Genomic DNA, 20,002 nt, shown 5'->3' with positions numbered 1-20,002 from the left:
ACCCTTGTGTTGCCGATGCGAAAAAGTCTGCATGGACCCATCGGAAATGCCTCCATCGCTAGAGGGTAGAAGTACCGCTTGGAGCGGTACTACCTCTTGGAGCGGTACTACCTCTTGGGTGCTTGAAGCAAGCCCCAAGCAAAATCAATGGATGCATGAAAACTGAAACTGCCATAACTTTCGCATACACACTCCAAAACGAGGGAACTCGAGCTTGTTTGTTATATTAAGAACAAGCAACGGAGAATAAATGCCAATAGCATAAGGAAGACGACCTTCCAAAATATGATCCGGCAAAAACTCCCAACACCGAAAACACAAAGATGATGCATACGAAATCTGTTTTTGATGAACTTGGGCTTATCAAGATGAAGACTATAAGCTCCAAAATTTCACATAGCTAAAATCCAACCAAGAACCAAGAAAGATGATGGTGCCAAGAATGCAGTGGTTTGAGCTCTCTACGAATGATACAATCAAGCTACTCACTCGAGAGCCCCCTTGATAGTATGAAAATCGACCCTATAACCCAATTTCCAAACTAACACCATGAGACCGATAAAATATAAAACCTATTAAGGACAAACCTTAAACTTGCGCATAGTACACTTGAGATAGATGATGATGATCTTGTGCTCATCAAGTTGGACTACCTATCTTGATTGCTGTTAGAGCATATTTCTCCATGTGTGGTTTTAGTAATTGATGACAACCCCTATGGACTAATGGTGGCCTTGAGTTATATTCGAAGGATTTGTCCATAGGCACTTCTTAAAGTCCATCTGTTGGTTTCAAGGAGTTTATATGGTGACCAAGGTGGTATTAAAGGTTTTATACAGAGATTGGTCATGTGAGAGTTGAGCTTATTGCAAGCATGTCTTGAAGAAGAAGATTGTGTGAACATTCATGTTTACCTTCAAGACATCATCTTTATGAAAAGATAAGATAAGATACAAGGTTGATTAAGACTAAGTCAAATAGCGAATCAAGTTGATAAACACACAAATCATACAGGATGCACCGAGAGGGATCAAGTGATCCCATGGTATGGTAAGCATTGTCCATTAATCTTTGTGTACTAACCCATGGTCTACGTGAGAGTTCTATGTGGGGTTAGGTATGTTTCCATGGGCTTGCGTCAAGAGGAAGATCTCATATGAACCATGGAGGATGACATCAAGTGGTGACTGTCATCAAGATTGCGGTGTGCAAGTTCAAGTGGAGCATGAAGAAGAGATCATTCTTGCAGCTTGCCATCCATTGTGGTGGCAATGTACTTCTGAAGATGTGCTGAAGAGTGGCTAGCCCATAGTACAGTATGGGGGAGCAATCTACTAGTCTTCATCGAGCCGGCACAATCAAGAAAGGTGGTCCATCTTGAAGATGACAACATCGTCATCATATAGCTCAAGTGGACTATGCCCAAGGCAAAGGTTTTCCCTTGATAGGTTTTCTATTTTACCAGTCTCATGGTGGTAGTTTGGAGACCGGGTTATAGGATCGATTGCCATACTATCAAGGGGGGCTCTCAAGTGAGTAGCTTGATCATATCACTCGTTGAGAGCTCAAGCCATTGCATTCTTGGCATCATCATATTATTTGGTTCTTGGTTGGATTTTCTCTATGTGGGTTCTTGATCTTATGGTCATCTTCATGACAAGCTCGAGTTCATCGAAAACAGAGTTCATGTGCATCTTCTATGATGTTTTCGATGTTGGAGTTTTTATCGGTTCTTCATTTATAGAGGTTTCACATCTCTATATCATTGGCATTTTCATAACCGCCTCTTCTTAAGATTGTACTCGTCGTGTGCTATCCAACAAGCTTGAGTTTGCTCAATTCGGAACTCGTATGCGAAAGTTATAGTAATTTTAGTGCGAGGGAAGTTTTTCTCACTTAAGGGGACGTACCGCTGCGGTGGAAGCGGTAGTACTGCTTGGGCGGTACTGCCGCCCTCCACTTCCGTCTCACTACCGCTTATATTTTCTCTATGGATAGCCATTTCCTTCGCGCGGTAGTAGAATGACAGTAATGGGTGGTAGTACCGCCCTGTCTTTCTCTACTGCCCTAGTTTCACCCGCACTTGCAACACCTATCGACAGTACCACTTGTGGGAGCGGTAGTACCGCTCCGACGGCTATACCACCTCCTAGAGTCTCTCTGTTACATGCTGTGGTTTGAAACTTTCGTGCAAGCGAAAGTACCGCCCACCTAAGCGGTACTACTTCTTATGCACGGGCTGAGTGCATAACGGTTGGATTTGGAGAACCTATTTAAGGGGGTCTTCTTCACAATGGTTCCTAATTCTTGAGCTCGTGTTCTTCCCCCATTGTTGGCCTTCTTCGAGCTTGCTGACTCTCAATCCCTCCAATGATTCTTTCTAGTTCTTGAGGGAAAAGAGAGAGGATATCTAGATCCACATTTACTCCATTCACTTTCTCCTCTTTGTGTGGGGGAACCCCTTGGATCTAGATCTTGGAGTTCTTCGTATTCTTCTTCATTCTTCCTCTCATTTTCTTTTGTAGCATTAGTTGTTGTGGTGTGATTTGGGAGATAAGGACTTTGCCACTCCATGTGCCCTTGCCATTGCATTTGGTGCATAGGTTTGAGTTCTCCATGGTGATACGTGGAAGTGAAGTTGATAAGCTTATTACTCTTGGGTGCTTGGTACCCTAGAGCTTGTTCATCTTGGGTGCTTTGGCGTCCTATATTCTTGGTGGTGCCTCGGAGCTCAATCATTATGGTGTAATATCTGGGCAAGCATCGGGGTCTCTAATTAGGTTATGGAGATTTCCCCGAGCAATTTGTACAGGTACCAGTGACCGTCCCCATGGGTTGCCAAAGTGTACGGGTTCGGTGACCACCCCCAAGGGTTGCCATTTGTATGGGTTCGGTGGCCGCCCTCAAGGGTCCCTTAGTAGAATCATGGCATCTTGCATTGTGCGAGGGGGTGAGGAGATTACGGCGGACCTAGTGGCTTCTTGGGGAGCATTGTGCCTCCACACCGCTCTAAACAGAGATTAGCATCCGCAAGGGTGTGAACTTCGGGATACATCATTGTCTCCGCGTGCCTTGGTTATCTGTTACCCGATCCCTTTACTTATGCACTTTACTTTGTGATAGCCATGTTGTTTCTTGTTATATATCTTGCTATCACTTTGTTGTTTTACTTGCTTAGCATACATTGTTGGTGCACATAGGTGAGCCTAGTTGTTTTAGGTTTTGTGCTTGACTAATTAAACATTAGTTTTATTCTGCATTTGTTCAAGCCTAAACCGTAATTATTTTGAAGACTTCTAGACGACATCCCTTCTAGACGACATCCACGTCCTTTCAATTGAGTCATCTCGATGAAGACTTGTAGATTGCCCCCAATACTCCACTATGGGTGAGCCTCTCTTCGGCACATCTTCACATATACATTATCACCATAATGGACGGAAAGCTTGAAGCACGATCTGTTCATGATCCTCCACTTGAACTTGCACACCACAACCTTGATGATGATCACCACTTGATGTCCTCCTCCATGGGTTGTATGAGTTAAATCACAAATTATCCCTAGGTTGTTTTGGTAATTAATAACAATATATACTTCATTGGACTAATGATTCTACCAAGTATATTCTAGGAATTTTTCAATGAACGGATTGGCAAAGGATTAAGAGGATATCCCCTAGATGCAAGGAACATCTATTGGCAACAAGCTTCAAGACTCTACAATTTGCTTTTATGTGAAAAATCACAATTGAGTCCATAGTAAACCAATACTATTAAGAAGGCTAATTAGGGTTAGGGCTGCCTCTATTTCCTCTAGTATATATAGTAGGGAGGGAGGGGAGGATGCAACCTCAAATCCTCAAGGTTTGGCCAAAATTGGAAGTGGAGGAGTCCTACTCCAATCCTACTAGGAGTAGGATTCCTCCTCTCCACTTGGAAATCCTTTCCACCTTTTCACCTTTGGGTTTTTCCCACCCCTAGCCGCATGAGACTTAGTGGGTGCTTAGGCCAGCCCACTAGGGGATGGCTTGACTCATACCACAGCCGATGAGGTCCTTTGGGTCGAGACACCCCTCCCGATGGCCCCCGGTACCCTCCCGACACTCCCGGTACACTACCGAAGTACCTGGAACTTTTCCGGTGACCAAAACAGGACTTCTTATATATCAATATTTACCTCCGGACCATTCTGGAGCTCCTCGTGACGTCCAGGGTCTCATCCAGGACTTCGAACAACCTTCGGTCACCAACATACATAACTCAATACTACTGAAACGTCACCGAACCTTAAGTGTGCAGACCCTGCGGGTTCGAGAACTATGCAGACATGACCTGAGACACTCTCCGTTCAATATCCAATAGCGGGACCTGGATGCCCATATTGGATCCTACATATTCTACGAATATATTTATCGGTTGAACCTCTATGTCAAGGATTCAGTTAATCCCGTACGTTGTTCCCTTTGTCCATCGGTATGTTACTTGCCCGAGATTCGATCGTGGGTATCTCCATACCTAGTTCAATCTCGTTACCGGCAAGTCTCATTACTCGTTCGGTAATACAAGATTCCATAAATAAATCCTTAGTCACATTGCTTGCAAGGCTTGTTGTGATGTTGTATTACCGAGTGGGCCCCGAGATACCTCTCCGTCACACGGAGTGACAAATCCCAGTCTTCATGCATGCCAACCGAACAGACACCTTCGGAGATACCTGTAGAGCACCTTTATAGTCACCTAATTACGTTGCAACGTTTGATACACACAAGGAATTCCTCCGGTGTTCGGTAGTTGCATGATCTCATGGTCATAGGAACAGATACATTAACATGCAGAAAACAGTAGCAATAAAGTGACACAATCATATGCTACGTTCACAGTTTGGTTGTTTTCCATCACATCATTCTCCTAATTATGTGATCCCGTTATCAAGTGACAACACTTGTCTATGGCCAGGAAACCTTAACCATATTTGATCAACGAGCCAGTCAACTAGAGGCTTACTAGGGACAATCTTTTGTCTATGTATCCACACATGCATTTGTGTTTCCATTCAATACAATTCTAGCATGGATAATAGACGATTATCATGAATAAGGAAATATAATAATAACCAATTTATTATTGCTTCTAGGGCATATTTCCAAGAGTCTCCCACTTGCACTAGAGTCAATAATCTAGTTCACATCACTATGTGATTGTAATGAATCTAACACCCATACAAATATGGGGTTTGATCATATCTTGCTTGTGAGAGAGGTTTTCAGTTAACGAGTCTGAAACTTTCAGATCCATGTTTACTTTACAAATCTCTATGTCATACTATAGATGTTTCTACTACGCTCCAGTTGGAACAAGTCCAACTGACTGCTCCACTATATGAATCCGGTTTACTTCTTAGAGTTATCCGGATTAGTGTCCAAGCTTGCATCGTTGCAACCCTTTACGACGAACTCTTTTATCACCTCCATAATTGATAAAAATTTCCTTTGTCCACTAGTTACTAAGGATTACTTTGACCGTTGTCCAGTGATCCATTCCTAGATCACTCTAGTACCCATTGACAGGCTCATGGCAAGGCACACATCAGGTGAGGTACACAACATGGCATACTATAGAGCCTACGACTAAGGCATAGGGGATGACCTTCGTCCTTTCTCTTTCTTCTGCTGTGGTCGGGCTGTTGAGTCTTACTCAAAATAACACCTTACAATACAGTCAAGAACTCCTTCTTTAACTGATCCATTTTGAACTCCTTCAAAAATCTTGTTAAGGTATGTATTCATTGAAAGTTTTATCAAGCGTCTTGATGTATCTCCATAGATCTTGGTGCTCAATGTTAAAGTAGCTCAATCCAGGTTTTTCTTTGAAAAACTCCTTTGAAAAAACCCTTTATGCTTTCTAGAAATTCTACATTATTTCCGATCAACAATATGTCAACCACATATGCTTATTAGAAATTCTATAGTGCTCCCACTCACTTTCTTGGAAATACAAGTTTCTCATAAACTTTGTATAAACCCAAAAGCTTTGATCACTCATCAAAGTACTTATTCCAACTTCGAGATGCTTGCTCCAGTCCATAGAAGGATCGCCCAAGCTTGCATACTTGTTAGCATCCTTAGGATCGACAAAACCTTCTGGTTGTATCTCATACAACCTTTCCTCAAGGAAACCGTCGAGGAAACAATGTTTTGACATCCATGTGCAAGATTTCATAATTGAAAAATGCAGCAACTGCTAACATAATTCTAACAGACTTAAGCATCACTACGGGTGAGAAAGTCTCATCGTAGTCAACTCTTTGAACTTGTCGGAAACATCTTTGCGACAATTCCAACTATCTTAATGGTGACATTTACCATCATCGTCCGTCTTCCTTTTAAAGATCCATCTGTATCTAACAGACTTATGACCATCAAGTAGTTCTTCCAAAGTCCACACTTTGTATTCATTCATGGATCCTATCTCGGATTTCATGGCCTCCGGCCATAGTCGGAATCCGGGTAGCCATCGCTTCTCCATAGCTCGTAGGTTCATCGTTATCTAACAACATGACCTCCAAGACAGGCTTACCGTACCACTCTGTAGCAGTACGTGACCTTGTCGACCTACGAGGTTTGTAGTAACTTGATCTGAAGCTTCACGATCACTATCATCAGCTTCCACTTCAATTGGTGTAGGCGCCACAGGAACAACTTCCTGCGCCCTGCTACACACTGGTTGAAGTGACGGTTCAGTAACCTCATCAAGTTCCACCATCATCCCACTCATTTATTTTGAGAGAAACTTTTTCTCGAGAAATGACCCGTTCTTAGAAACAAACATTTTGCCTTGGGATCTGAGATAGTGTCACATCCCTAGCTTCCATTTGGTGTTTTGCAAGATTGTGCTCATGTTTTTATTCTTGCATTGAAAATGAAATAGGGATTAAAGAAACCCTAGCACCCACCTTGTTTAAACCAAAATAAATAGAGTGTGAGTTCAATCAACCCAAAACGGCCTTCATAAAAGCTCACCCTTTTTGATAAATATTGGAAACAATATTTCAGGGGTGGATTTGTTTTTCAAAATACATTTGGCATTTTATTTAAACCACAAAAGCCACTGATAATATCCAAATAAGGGGTTTTAAATATCTCTCGTTATTATAAAATGTTGAACTATTTTTATTGACTTGGAAATATTCCAAGTAACACCCCAAAATTATTTTCCCTATTTATAAAAATAGTTTGGAGCCAAAAATAAAACAAATAAATGTCAGAACTGTTTAACAGAAAGCAGAAATGAAAAAAATAGGAAAACCTTACCAGTCGGTCACCCTGGCCCAACCCATCTGCCGTGCCGCCTTCTTCAACCTCGTGCGAGTAGGCACGAGGGTGTGGCACCCGAACAGGAGGCACGGCCACCTCCTGCTGGCCGCCCCAACCCTATCTCTTCGCGATGAGAAGCCCTGAGGCGTCCTCCTTCCATTTCCCTCCTCCCTGGCCTCCCTCCCGGCCTCCTCGAGCTCGTTCCCCCGCTCTGGATCTGAGAATGGCCGCCGCCGTCGCCCGCGACTCTGGCCACCACAACGCCTCCCCGACCTCGCCGACGACTCCACGCGAAGCACCGTGAGCTCCTGATGGTTTTCCCCCGCTCCCCTTGCCTTCTCGCGCCCTGCAGCCACCGCCCGCCGTGGCCGAGCTTCGACAGCCGCCGTGGCCCGTCGCCGGCGCTACTCCGGCGACCTAGCGCCCCCTCGAGCCCCCTGCGCGATGTGGCCGAGCATGGGCTTCGTCCCAGTGCCTCCAGCGCATCCAACCGAGCCCCGTATCGCATTTTGGAGCAACTCCGATGAGCCTCCGCCGCACCCGTGGTCGCTGCCGGTGAAACTCCGGTGGGGATGACGTGGCCGCACTAATCCGCCGCTAATTAGCCCTTAGAGCCACTGATAGTGGGCGCCAGGAGCGGGTCAAACCCACTTAGGGGCTGATCAGCGCGGGATTAGCCCGTGTGACGTTGACCAGTGGCCCCCACTGGTCAATTTGACCAGCCCAGGCGCTGTTGACCCTGATGACGTCACCATGATGCAGTAAATATATTTCTGTGATTTAAATAATTTCGGAAATGCTGGAAACTTTGGAAATTCATAGAAAATTAAATATAACTCCTAATTTGACAAATAATATATGTAAAATGATCAGAAAAATTCAATGAACACAATGGTGCTACATTCATGCATGACAAACAAAGTTGTGAAACAGCATCAGGTCAAATAAATTAAATGAATTTGATCAATATCCTATTTCAAATACTATTTGAATTCCGAATTCAAATCAGGATCATTCTATGGTGCTGTTATTCACATTAAACCATACTTCATTTCATTTCATGCCTGATCATGCATCATATTTTTGCATTTGTATGATATTGATTTTCGCTATTATTTCGGTAGGCTCTGCCCCTCCGGATATGTCCGATTATCCGACTGACGGATTTAATCCTTCCACTGAGCAACAAGGCAAGCACCCTTTTGATCATCCTGATATAATCCCATGTTCCCGCTCCTGCTCTCACTTATTGCATTAGGACAAAATATTTGAAATGCTTTACTTCGGTAGATGAACCCATTCCTTTGCATGACCTGTCATTGTCACAATAAATAGGCAAACCTTGCAACCTAGCATACCTGGTAGTTGCTTGAGCCATGATATGTCTTATCCTACTATGCTTGCTATGCCTAGAGTTGTGTCAGGTCTGTTTCATCTGGGTGATGAACAAGAATGGATGAATGTGTTTTAATGACAAAGAATAAGTGTGGAACCTGATTTGGTAAAGGTACCGCTGAAAGGCTATGTAGGAGTACATGGCGGGTTGTTTCATTGGAACCGTCCTTAGGAACTGAGTTTCGTGTATGTAATCCAAGACTAGTTACTACCACATGTTGGGCCCTGAAATATGACCCCGCTCAACTTATTAATTGTAACATCCCAAAAATATAAATTTTGGATGTTAATATAATTATTATTAGATTGTTTGTTGGTTGCCTGAGTGATTGAAACTTGTGTGTAATTTGCAACTTTTCGAAACTTTTGAATGAGAGGGAATAAAATGACTTTCCCCTTCTCCGGTGAATTCAAATTTAATCTTTTAAAATCAAAGAGAGAAGATGACATGACTTCTTCAACTATAAAGAATTTGAACGGAGATATTTTCATTGAATTCTTTTGCATTTTCATTCGTTTTCTTCGTGCAAGAAATGCCGGGAAATACATTCTAGAGAGGAGGAACATGACCCTCGAACCCACGGGCATTTTGAAAGTTATTTGAACCCTCAAACTTAGAGGGTCATTTGAAATTTTTTTTGCAAAAGAAATAAACCTTTTAGGCGATTTTGTGAAAATAATTTTTTTTGAAGTTTTTATTTTTGCCGTGGAAAAATGCCCATCATCTATATTTTATTTTTCTGATAATTTTAGTATATAAAAACTCTTTATTTCGAATTGATTTGATTTCCTTTTTATCGTTTTAGTTTCCTAGTTTTAAAAATAGGAAAGGAAATCACTTTTATTAGGAAAGACCTGCTGGCCCATTAAGCACTTTCCTATTCTTGGCCCAACAGGAGATCTTCTCCTACCTCTCTTCTTCCCCACGTCACAAGAGCTTTCCCTCCATGGACAGAGGATCTCCACCTCCGGGATTCGCGAAGCTCTTCCCTTCCGAGCGCCTCCCGTCGCCTCTATAAGAACCCCGTGCACCTCCTCATTCCATTCCCGTTGAAACCTTTCCCTCTCCTCGCCTCTAACTCGCGCCCCACCTCGCCGGAGTAACCCTGCCCCGGTCGAGTCCAGGAGCTCCCTGCCGACCTCCCCATGGCCCCTACCCTCGCTGCACCACACCCCTGCGCGCCCCACCCCTCCTCCGCCGATTCCCCACCCCGCCGGCGACCTCCCCACCTCGCCGGACCAGCCACCTCGCCGGAGTTCTTCCTCTGTGTCAGCCACGGTGAGATTCACGAAATCCCGTATTGCAGTTTTTTCAGAAAATTGCAATCTTATAAAATTCATATCTATTAGTCCATAACTCCGAATTAGGTGATTCTTTTTGCGTTGGATCACAAATTTTATGTACTTTCTGTAGAAATATAATTTGTCTATGTTTGGATTTATAAAAATTGAGTTAGATCAGATTTGAATTAAATCTTGTTTTGCTTATTCCGGGAGTTTAAAAATAGCTTTTAATTTGATTATTTTTGCTGCTGCTTCCTATTGATCATATCATTCAGTAGTTTAAGTTTATTTTTTTTAAATATTTTTACTTAGGGTTTTAAGCAAAACAGATTCTGTTTTAGCCTTTTTTGTTTTCTTGCTATTTCTTTTGTATTAATTGTTCTTAATTTGTTTTTTTTGTAATTGTGACAAGTTATATTTTGTTTTTTGATACTTACCAGTAACTTTTCAACAACAACAAAATTTTATTTTATTTATTCTTATTTGTTATCATGAAATCAATTCTAGTTCCTTAGTAACTTGCAATTGGTTTCTCCACTGTTTCAAAACCCGTTTGGAAAATACTTTGAAAAAGTTTTGTGAAAATTACTTTATTTTATCTTAGTTAAATTTATATCTTAGTTCCTTGATATTATTTTCTGTTAGACAAAAAAACTATTTAGTGTTTGACGTAGTAGAAGACTCCCTAGTCTTATTTGAAGTTTCCTTCGGATTCTTATTCGCTCTCTCTTTTGTTTTGATTGCTAGAATTGATTGCTAGTATGAGTGCTTATGTGAATGATATGTTTGTTATATAGATTTCATCGGAGAGTGACGAGTAGTCTATCAAGTTATTTTCTCGAGAAATTCTTCTTCGTCAACATCACCAGGCAAGTCACTTTGATCATACTATCACTTATGTTTTATGCATCGTAGTTCTACCATCCTATGCCCAATTGCATGCTGCCTAGGTACTTGGAAATTTTAGTATAGGTTGTAGTATCATGTGGTAGGCACACAACAACCCCGATACTTGGCCCCGGGACGACAAATTTCATATTGCTATGCTTGAGTAGACGAGATTTCGGTTGAGTGCATAACACGAGTGATGCAAGGTTGATTAAATAATCAAGACCGGTTAAGACAAGATTTTCAAGACCTCGGACGCAATGCAACACTAGGTGAAGGACGGTTGATCGGCTCCCTGGAAAACCCAGTGGATGCCCGGGATGCTGGGGACGGCCATGACATCCTGCGGAAAGCTTCACCCAGGCTCAAAGAGACGGACAGATATTTTCAAGACCCAAGGCTTACCTGCACAGCCACAAGTCATTATGGGCTCTGGCTTGGTTGGACAACGCGGCGACTCTGGACAGGCGGTGCTAGCAGATGTAGAAGAACGGTAGGAATGGATGGGCACCGATAGGGATTCAGAGGGACCCGTTGAAAGACCATGTTTTGATCATCCGGTCTTCAAACACCCTGAAGTGCGAGGACATACCCGGAGGCAGTCAAATCTTGTGGGGAACGTGTGCAAAACTCTGTAGAGTACGCAAACCTAATCTATTAGCCGTGTCCACGGTCATGGACAACTTGAGCCAAAGGAACTGAAGTTATCTGGATTTCTCAACACCATTAAATATATTTGATGAGGGGTAATTATTGACAACTCGGGTACGAGAACTGGTTGGCGGAACCATCTCGCTAACAACCAACAATGTAGTAACATTTTGCTTTTAGCCCACTCTTGTTGTAGGAGAAAAATTTGCTTTACGCTAAAACTTATAACCCCACCTGCCATATATGCATATAGTACAGATGACATTTTACCCCTCTCTTATGTGACTTGCCGGCATATTCAATATGCTGACCTACACGGCTGCAACGTCGTATGTTGCAGATATTTTTCTTCGACGAGTAAGAGTACGATTCAGGGTTACGGTCTACACTCAACTTGCCGTTGGTGTTTATCGGGACTCCACTCCCTTGACTGCTTCCGCTGAGATATTTAAGGTATATATCAGTTTTACGCTATTTACATGTGATTGCACTTTGATATATACATTGATGTACTGTGTGTGCCAGCATACTGATCCAGGGATGGCACAGAAACACAGAGGCTTGACTCGTTTTGAGTCGGGTCGCTACAGAGATGGTATCAGAGCACATGTTGACTGTAGGACGTGACCCTAGAAACTGGAAATTTCTTAGGAAAGGATCTCACAAAATTTCTATTTTTCAACAACACCTTTTACTTCTCATCTCTTCTGATTTCATCAAACGTTCTCTCTCACCTCAAATAGTTAGACAACGCCCTTTCCCCTTTGACCACGTGAAGGACCAACCGACTCCCACTTCAAAGTAAAGAGGATTTCATCATGCAGTTGAAGCTACACCAATTGAAGACTCTCAAGACCCGAAGAACTCGAAGACCCCGAAACGTTCCAATGTTTATTAGAAGTCCAAACCCCAATTATATACCCACATTAGTTACGATGATTTGTGAGCCGTCATTGGTGTGTGTTTTCCGACGGCCACAAATAAAACCTATTCTCAAAAATATTGTTTGTATCTCCCTCTCTTACCCGTCTCATCCCCAAAACCTCAACCCTACCAAATGGAGTATGAAGCTGGACTTGTAGTCTCCGGACCAATGACCCAGCTGGAAGCTGAGATATGGATTCAGAACATGGAAAACCACTTCGGGAGTAACTTGATCTCAAGGAAGTATGAAGTGGAACACGCTCTTCAGTACTTTACACAAAGTGCTGCTATCTGGTGGAAAATGCACCATGCCATACTAGGATTTAGTGGAGCAGAAAGTTGGGAAGAATTCAAGAAGACTCTGTTAAGATCCCGTCTTATTCAGAAGTGCTATGATAACCCGAAGAAGAAGACTCGTGCATGCAAGATCTGTGGAGAAATAGGACACACCCAGGAGGAACACACGGATGGATGCACTCATTGTGAAGAAAATCACCCAACTGAGGAGTGCCCAAGTAGTCAGGTGACTTGTTTCTTGTGTGAAGGAATCACCCACTACCCAACTCAGTGTCACATTTACCCCAAGGTGCAACAAGTTGTCAAGCAGCAGAAAGATGCAGTGAAGGAAACCCTCAAGAAGAAGATTCTAGAAGAACCGGTGATGAACGAATATATTGAAGACCCTGAAGGACAAGGTCTGTCCAGATTTTTCTCCAATGCATGCTACTCATGTGGAGAAGAAGGACATTATTCACAGGATTGCACGAAGAGAAGCCAAGAGTATCTGGGAAACTTCCCGAAGGAAAAAGTGGAGTTTGATCCACTTGAAATAGAAGAACTGGCCAAAATGAAGGAGTCCAAAAAGAAGAAAAAGTACCCTCGGAAGAACCAAATCTCTACAGACATAGACCTGAGTCATGTCAGATGTTACAAGTGTATGAAATTTGGCCACCACAAATACATGTGCTCAGGAAGGAAGCTGGGAACCCAAGGAGCAAAGGCAAACACTAAGACGCCTCGAGACTTGTCAGAACTCATTTGCTTTTGTTGCAAGGAAGCAGGACATTTTGCCAGCGATTGTCCACAAAGGAAGAAAGCTAAAAAGGAGTAGTTAAGTTTTGACCGTGGTAGTAAGTGTAATCCGAAGCACTCCTGTTTTTATAAGATCATGGAGTGATTTTTTTTGGTAACAGAAGTCCCTAAGATTGTAATAACATCATGAATAAATGGAATTTATTGTCTCATGATTGCCTATGTTGAAAATGTATGCGTTGTTTCTCTACGAGCAAAGATCTCTGAACATTATGAGGATATGAGAAAATATGGTCTATGCAGGCATGAGTATAATTCATTTAAGTGTGGTAGTATTCGGTAAACCCACAGGATCCACTGAGTAGGAATGTACCATGATTACCAAGGAGACACATACATTCCTCTGAGTACCTATCTACTGACACCTGCAGATGACAACTCTCTACGAGTCATTCCTCAAGGGCCCAGAAACGATCATGACCCTGACCAGTGATCATGATTACCCGAAAATCCTGAAGGACATGATGAAGCACATTCATCTTGCAGGAGATGCAGTCTACAAAGGCTATCCATTCATGGAAAGTGGAGTAGAACTTTGGTACATGGAAGTACACCTCCACCATGTGAAAGGAGTTTGTCCAAAGACTATGGGGCAATACTTTTTCATTTCACGTGTACCACGAGCAACCTTCTTTGATGCTGTTCGTGAAGCTGCCATGGAAGCTATACGTCAAATTGGAGAGATACTTGAAGCAAGACTCCGTCATACCCAGGAATACCTGAGTGAGGTACGTGCAGAAATGATGGAGATGAAGCTCATGACCACCATGATGAAGCAAAAGATGGAAGATTTCAAGGAGCACCTCGGAAAGTTCGAGTGGAACTAAGTACCTCCAAGAGAGGCAGATAAATAAAGTTGGTAGAAATGCTCGACCATACCGAACCATGTGGATGGCAGCAATTGTAATAGAGTACTTTTGAATTGGAGTTTTTGAGGATAAATTAAGGATGTAATAAATGATTGATTATGAAATGAATATGATTTATGGAAAGAAGCTATGATGGATCAGCAAACGTTTCCTTAGGAGCATACGAAAACTTGAGAGTTGTGAAGATACGATAGATGTTTCGTTCAGCTTGCAGAACCAATGGATTATCCGAACTTCGTTCGTGGACAAGAGAAATTTTGCAATGCTTGTGAGGATGCCCCACTGTTAGAATGCGAGATTCGCTAAACCTTATACAGAGAAATGATTTGGGTGCGGAATGGATTGATCACCATGACGACTTACTCTTATCATTTATCTTGCTATTCGGAATGGTAAATCTGAGAGACTTACCCATATAGAGAGACGACGTTCTTTGAAGCTTTTGTTTAAGCCTTAGAGTGGTATAAGAAAAGCCCATGTACATGGCACCTGTTGTCACGCGTAGGAAATTTTACGGTGAGGATAAAACCAAGACCCCTCTCTATGCAGGATAACCACAAATGGTAGACCACCATGAGAATCATCGATAAGTTAGTTAGAATTGATCACGAGACTGTCAGTTAAAGAAGACCCAGTAACGGAAGAAGCTTATATCAACGGGAGAGCATCACCAAAGGATTTATAATGAAGACTGTGCGATGTCAGTTGCCAAAACCCCAGAGGATCGTTAAAGCATTTTGAGGGACCAGTATCTCTCATTTTAAGTGTGGTAGCATCCCACCTTGCCGGAGATTGGATTTGTTATAAGACCCCCAAAACCCTAACCTTTCTTTCTAGCCTCTTCGAATCTCGAGGATGAGATTCATTTTAAGTGTGGTAGTTTGTAACATCCCAAAATTATAAATTTTGGAATGTTAATATAATTATTATTAGATTGTTTGTTGGTTGCCTGAGTGATTGAAACTTGTGTGAAATTTGCAACTTTTCGAAACTTTTGAATGAGAGGGAATAAAATGACTTTCCCCTTCTCCGGTGAATTCAAATTCAATCTTTTAAAATCAAAGAGAGAAGATGACATGACTTCTTCAACTATAAAGAATTTGAACGGAGATATTTGCATTGAATTCTTTTGCATTTTCATTCGTTTTCTTTGTGCAAGAAATGCCGGGAAATACATTCTAGAGAGGAGGAACATGACTCTCGAACCCACGGGCATTTTGAAAGTTATTTGAACCCTCAAACTTAGAGGGTCATTTGAATTTTTTTTTTTGCAAAAGAAAATAAACCTTTTAGGCGATTTTGTGAAAATATTTTTTTTTGAAGTTTTTATTTTTGCCGTGGAAAAATGCCCATCATCTATATTTTATTTTTCTGATAATTTTAGTATATAAAAACTCTTTATTTCGAATTGATTTGATTTCCTTTTTATCGTTTTAGTTTCCTAGTTTTAAAAATAGGAAAGGAAATCACTTTTATTAGGAAAGACCTGCTGGCCCATTAAGCACTTTCCTATTCTTGGCCCAACAGGAGATCTTCTCCTACCTCTCTTCTTCCCCACGTCACAGGAGCTTTCCCTCCATGGACAGAGGATCTCCACCTCCGGGATTCGCGAAGCTCTTTCCTTCCCAGCGCCTCCCGTCGCCTCTATAAGAACCCCGTGCACCTCCTCGTTCCATTCCCGTTGAAACCTTTCCCTCTCCTCGCCTCTAACTCACGCCCCACCTCGCCGGAGTAACCCTGCCCCGGTCGAGTCTAGGAGTTCCCTGCCGACCTCCCCATGGCCCCTACCCTCGCTGCACCACACCCCTGCGCGCCCCACCCCTCCTCCGCCGATTCCCCACCCCGCCGGCGACCTCCCCACCTCGCCGGACCAGCCACCTCGCCGGAGTTCTTCCTCTGTGTCAGCCACGGTGAGATTCACGAAATCCCGTATTGCAGTTTTTTCAGAAAATTGCAATCTTATAAAATTCATATCTATTTGTCTATAACTCCGAATTAGGTGATTCTTTTTGCGTTGGATCACAAATTTTATGTAATTTCTGTAGATATATAATTTGTCTATTTTTGGATTTATAAAAATTGAGTTAGATCAGATTTGAATTAAAGCTTGTTTTGCTTATTCCGGGAGTTTAAAAATAGCTTTTAATTTGATTCTTTTTGCTGCTGCTTCCTATTGATCATATCATTCAGTAGTTTAAGATTAATTTTTTTTAAATATTTTTACTTAGGGTTTTAAGCAAAACAGATTCTGTTTTAGCCTTTTTTGTTTTCTTGCTATTTCTTTTGTATTAATTGTTCTTAATTTGTTTTTTTTGTAATTGTGACAAGTTATATTTTGTTTTTTGATATTTACCAGTAACTTTTCAACAAAAACAAAATTTTATTTTATTTATTCTTATTTGTTATCATGAAATCAATTCTAGTTCCTTAGTAACTTGCAATTGGTTTCTCCACTCTTTCAAAACCCGTTTGGAAAATACTTTGAAAAAGTTTTGTGAAAAGTACTTTATTTTATCTTAGTTAAATTTATATCTTAGTTCCTTGTTATTATTTTCTGTTAGACAAAAAAACTATTTAGTGTTTGACGTAGTAGAAGACTCCCTAGTCTTATTTGAAGTTTCCTTCGGATTCTTATTCGCTCTCTCTTTTGTTTTGATTGCTAGAATTGATTGCTAGTATGAGTGCTTATGTGCATGATATGTTTGTTATATAGATTTCATCGGAGAGTGACGAGTAGTCTATCAAGTTATTTTCTCGAGAAATTCTTCTTCGTCAACATCACCAGGCAAGTCACTTTGATCATACTATCACCTATGTTTTATGCATCGTAGTTCTACCATCCTATGCCCAATTGCATGCTGCCTATGTACTTGGAAATTTTAGTATAGGTTGTAGTATCATGTGGTAGGCACACAACAACCCCGATACTTGGCCCCGGGACGAAAAATTTCATATTGCTATGCTTGAGTAGACGGGATTTCGGTTGAGTGCATAACACGAGTGATGCAAGGTTGATTAAATAATCAAGACCGGTTAAGACAAGATTTTCAAGACCTCGGACGCAATGCAACATTGGGTGAAGGACGGTTGATCGGCTCCCTGGAAAACCCAGTGGATGCCCGGGATGCTGGGGACGACCATGACATCCTGCGGAAAGCTTCACCCAGGCTCAAAGAGACGGACGGATATTTTCAAGACCCAAGGCTTACCTGCACAGCCACAAGTCATTATGGGCTCTGGCTTGGTTGGACAACGCGGCGACTCTGGACAGGCGGTGCTAGCAGATGTAGAAGAACGGTAGGAATGGATGGGCACCGACAGGGATTCAGAGGGACCCGTTGAAAGACCATGTTTTGATCATCCGGTCTTCAAACACCCTGAAGTGCGAGGACATACTCGGAGGCGGTCAAATCTTGTGGGGAACGTGTGCAAAACTCTGCAGAGTACTCAAACCTAATCGATTAGCTGTGTCCACGGTCATGGACAACTTGAGCCAAAGGAACTGAAGTTATCTGGATTTCTCAACACCATTAAATATATTTGATGAGGGTAATTATTGAAAACTCGGGTACGAGAACTGGTTGGCGGAACCATCTCGCTAACAACCAACAATGTAGTAACATTTTGCTTTTAGCCCACTCTTGTTGTAGGAGAAAAATTTGCTTTACGCTAAAACTTATAACCCCACCTGCCATATATGCATATAGTACAGATGACATTTTACCCCTCTCTTATGTGACTTGCCGGCATATTCAATATGCTGACCTACACGGCTGCAACGTCGTATGTTGCAGATATTTTTCTTCGACGAGTAAGAGTAGGATTCAGGGTTACGGTCTACACTCAACTTGCCGTTGGTGTTTATTGGGACTCCACTCCCTTGACTGCTTCCGTTGAGATATTTAAGGTATATATCAGTTTTACGCTATTTACATGTGATTGCACTTTGATATATACATTGATGTACTGTGTGTGCGAGCATACTGATCCAGGGATGGCACAGAAACACAGAGGCTTGACTCGTTTTGAGTCGGGTCGCTACATTAATCGCCTAGTACTCGGTCCAGGAGTTGCAAGTAGTTTCTGGTGTTTAGAGTCATGCTGGAGGCCGTGCATAGTGCTGACCTTAGAGGTGGGCTATGATGCGGTGGACAGTGGCATGGTGTACCAAGTGGCACCCGGATGGTGGGCTTGGGAACCCTGCGCACATCGTTTGAGGCCGTAGCGGAAACTTCGGCCGGACTTCCGTGCGGGTTCACTCTCAAATAGGCTATAAATCTGGACTAGGTATTAGCATGGTTAACGGTCGTGGCCGACTCCCTCGCTGGGCTTCCGCTTGAAGGTTGCCGAGGTGCATGACGTGCACATGGCGATAAGTGGCAAGAGCGTGTGTGAAGAAGTACACGCCTGCAGGGTTATAGTCTATTCGAATAGCCGCGTCCGCGGATATGGACTACTTGGAGACATATGTTGTTCATAGATAACTTTAATGGCTACTCATAAAAGTATCAAGATAAGTGTGAGTATCATGTATGGCATTTCCATAGGGAGACGGAAATGAATCCATGATAGTGTATTGTTGTGGTGGTAGTGGACTTGTGTACGACTTATCAAAGTTGTTTAAAACTATTTAAAATTGCAGTATAGTCTAGCCAAGAGTCAAAGCTGGCTTGCTCCATGAAACCCCACAACCCCCTTATTGATACATGTGCATGATGTAGATAGATCTATTCTAAAGTCTTGCTGAGTACCTTTGTACTCATGTTTGTTTAATAAATGCTACAGAAGATACCAACGAGCCAACAGGTGGGTTCTATCTAGACCTCAATGATGACGAGTAGTTGGTGTCCTAGCTACGGCGTGGCCCCTTTCAGAAGGGATCTGTAGATAGTCATGCTTTATTCCTTTTCCTTTCAACTGTTTGTACTCAGACAGCTTTAATGCTTCCGCATGGCTTGTATGACTTGAGTATCGGGTCATGTGACCCCTACCTATATGAACTTATTATGCAAGACTCTTCCGAGTCTTCTAAATAAATGTTGTGATGTTGTATAGTTATGTTGTGATGCCATTGTTGTATCTATGCATATCGAGTATGTCATGCGTACGTGCGATGTACTATGATATGTATGGTATTCGACACCTAGTCGTATGCCCTTAGTAGCTCTCTATATAGAGAAATACCCCTTTGTGTTTCCACCGAGCCTTGGTAGTTCGTTACTGCTTCGGACACATTGGTTGACCGGCATGTATCCTTCTTAGTTGCTGTGTCTGTCCCTATGAGGAAATGTCACACGGTGTAATGGAGTCCTTGTAGCTTGCTACGACTCGTCTACACTCGCTGATGACCGACACCTGCTTTGTTGGGTTATTACTACCTGTCTCTGTACAGTTGAGCCACTTGAGTTTATGACTAGTTATGTTGACCCGGGTTCTTTGACATTGGAATGCTAGCGACACAAATGCATACATGAGTCAAAAGGTGCAAGCGGTCTCGGCTAAGGTAAGGTGGCAGCCGTGGGGTTAACCGTGCGTGAGACTGCAAAGAGATGCAATGTGTTACAGGCTGGATTCCTATGGCTTAGG

Source organism: Hordeum vulgare, chromosome 4H, assembly GCF_904849725.1.
Source record: "Hordeum vulgare subsp. vulgare chromosome 4H, MorexV3_pseudomolecules_assembly, whole genome shotgun sequence".
In the NCBI taxonomy this organism is placed as follows: domain Eukaryota; kingdom Viridiplantae; phylum Streptophyta; class Magnoliopsida; order Poales; family Poaceae; genus Hordeum; species Hordeum vulgare.
Note: the sequence above shows the minus strand (reverse complement) of the source record.